Below are 3,271 nucleotides of genomic sequence, written 5' to 3' on the forward strand. Positions count from 1 at the left end.
GCTGACATGCACCGTACACATTATAGCACCAGGGAGTGCATACTAACCATCACTTATACTGCAGAACCGGTAACAAGCACCGTGTAGTGTAAACCACCAGGCGGAGCTCATGCACAATTACATATATTGCAGACCTGCTAAAATGTTTCATCGGCAACCCATCTACCGCATTACTCTTTCACTCCCCCCACACCCGGCGTGGTGTGCCTGCAGTGTCTACCATCTATAAGGTGAACAAAGGTAAGTAAGAATTGGCAACAAATGCTGGCCTTGCCAGCAACGCACAAATTCCGGGAAGGAATAAATAAAAATAAGAGCGGTTGACATGCACCATGCACGTTTACCACCTGGCGGCACTTATTTGCCATTACTGATAAATCAGAAGTGCTAACATGCCCCGTGCAATTGCTGTATCCCCTCCCATTCAGCCCGGTGCTGATTCCACAGCTGTCGTTTCTGCCCAATTTCCAGCCCTTGAATGGGATGTTTCATTGCTCTCTACGCCGCTCTCGCTGTTTTCCTCAAATATTCTCAGTGTGGGAGATACTCAGGCCTTTGCAGACTTTGCTTTTCGGAGTGGAATACCGTGTTTGCCCGATGTCACTCCACCAGCTGCGCTCCCTGATCCCATGGGTCCCTCTCAGACATTCCCGCTATAATCCACGTGTCGAGCTTCGGTGATTCCGTCAGCTTCTCTTCGTACTCATTAACCTGGACTTTCGATTCCTGTCTGGATCGACACATTATGCAAAGGTACGTGTTGTTCATTGTACAAAACAGCAAACTGAATCCCTGAGGTGAGATTAAAGGCGGGTACTTTACTGACCTAATTACAAAAGACACAAGTCAAATGTTGTAAATCTGAAAAGGAAAGAGAAAGAAGCAGGAAACCCCGAGCATGTCACTGATTATTCGGGAAGAGTGATCCTGAAAAGTGGATTCAAGTGGATTCAAGACAGACTAATTGAATGTGCAGGAAAATGGAATATAATGTGGAGAAATGTGATGTTATCCACTTTGGTAGGAAAAATAGGAAAGCAGAATATTTTTTAAATGGTGAGAAATTGTGAAATGTTGTTGTACAGTGGGACCTGGTTGTCCTTGAACACGAATCACTGAAAGTTAACATGCAGGCACAGCAATCAATTAGGAAAACAAATGGTATGCTGACCTTTATTACAAGAGGATTTGAGTATAAGAGTAAAGACTTCTTTTAGCAAATATATAGGGCCCTGTTGAGATCACACCTGGAGTATTGTGTAAAATGTTGATCTCCTTACCTAAGGAAGGATATACTTGCCATAGAGGGAGTGCAACGAATGTTCACCAGACTGATTCCTGGGATGAGGGGATTGTCCTATGAGGAGAGATTGAGTTGATTCGGTCTACATTTCGTACTGTTTAGAAGAATGAGAGGTGATCTAATTGAAATGTACAAATTTCATACAGGGCTTTAAAGTGTAGATATAGGTAGGATGTTTCCCTGGGCTGGCGAGTATAGAATCAGGTGTCAGAGTATCAGAATAAGGTGTGTGCCAATTAGGGCTCAGATGAGGAGACATTTCTTCACCCAGAGAATGATGAATCTTTTGAATTCACTCCCCAGAGGTCTGTGGTTGCTCAATCGTTGAGTATATTCAAGACCTATATCGATAGATTTGTGGAAATTAAGCGAAGCAATGGATATGGGGATACTGCAGGAAAGTGGAATTGAGGTAGAATGTTAGCCACGATCTTATTGAATGGCGGAGCAGTCTCGAGTGGGTAAATGGCCCACTACTACACTTATTATGTTCTTATGTTCATCCATCATCCCCTGTGCTCACTGGCCGACACTGGTTCATGGTCCGTAACCCCTGTTGTTTAATATTATCATCCACATATTCAAAGTCCGCCATGGCCTTGCCCCTCCCTATCGCTATAACCTTCTCTAGCTCTTTTACTTTCCATCATCTCTGCACTACTTTGATACTGACGTTGCGCACATTCCTGATTTCCATCACCCCTCCATTGGCCGCTGTGCCTTCAGCTGCCTACAACCTAAGCTCTGTAATTCCACGCCTACAAGTTAACGTGACGGTGCAACTTACGAGGGCCTGAAGGAGCAGAGAGACCTGGTGTTCCCCAATACATGTCTTTGAAGCTGACAGGACGAGTTGATAAAACCATGCGGTATCCTCGGTGTTATCAACAGAGGCATAGAGTACAAAATTGAGGAAGTTATGCCTTACCTTTAAAAACCACTGGTTAGGCACCAGCAGGCGTATTGTGTCCAATTCTGGGCATCACACTTATGGAAGGAGGCCAAGACCTTGGAGACGGTGCAGAGGAGATGTACTAGAACGGTACCAGGTTTTGGGGACTTCAGTTATGTGGAGAGACTGGAGAAGCTGGGGTTGTTCTCCTTAAAGCAGAGAGGGTTAAGGAAAGATTGATTAGAGGTGCTCAAGTTCATGAAGGAAATATGGAGAAACTCTTTCCAGAATTGTCAGTAACCAAAGGACAGAGATGTAAGATAATTCACAAAAGAACCAGAACGGGAGATAAGGAAACTTGTTTTTTAAACAGCGAGTTGTTGAGGTCTGGAATGCATTGACTGAAAGGGCGGTGGAAGCAGATTCAATAGCAAATTTCGAAAGGGAATTAGATAAATAATATAAGGGGAAAATTATACTGCTATGAGATTTACGATTTGTTGGCAGGTCTGGAGAAGTTTAGCTATGAGGAAAAATTGGATAGGCTGGGCTGCGTATAAAGACCGATCCGATACTGCCCGTTTACTTCCAGCGTCCGAGACAAAATTCTAGGCCTAAAAATGAACCGATGACCATTTAATCAGGTGGTTTGATGTACAGTGCAATACTTTTCTACCCAACTTCCACATTGGTTTGTCTGAGGGAAAGGCGCATGTCACAGTGAGGAGTAAATTTTTCACTAACTGTTCTTTAACTGGCTCCTGGGGAGAAGCAAGTTCAAGTTCTAAAGATTAGTTTGTCTGCCCTCGGCCCTTTAAGATGGAAGTGGATCACCGGCACTGCTTCTTTCTCTTGAACACCAGAAGGCGCGGATAACATTGTTCTCTTTTCAATAAAACAACATATTAAGGGCCGATCTGATCTGAAGATTTTAAAGTATTAAATGAAGGGACGGATAGATAGAAGCAGACTGGTTCAGTCGTTGAGGGGACAGGAGCGGGAAGTTAGGGATGCAGTAATATAATTCCAGGGAATCTGAACAGAGAGCTGCAGAAACTTCATTACACAGATAGTTC

The sequence above is a fragment of the Somniosus microcephalus genome, unplaced genomic scaffold, assembly GCF_052327205.1.
Source record: "Somniosus microcephalus isolate GS21.2 unplaced genomic scaffold, FLI_Smic_1.0 unresolved_chr8, whole genome shotgun sequence".
Classification (NCBI taxonomy): domain Eukaryota; kingdom Metazoa; phylum Chordata; class Chondrichthyes; order Squaliformes; family Somniosidae; genus Somniosus; species Somniosus microcephalus.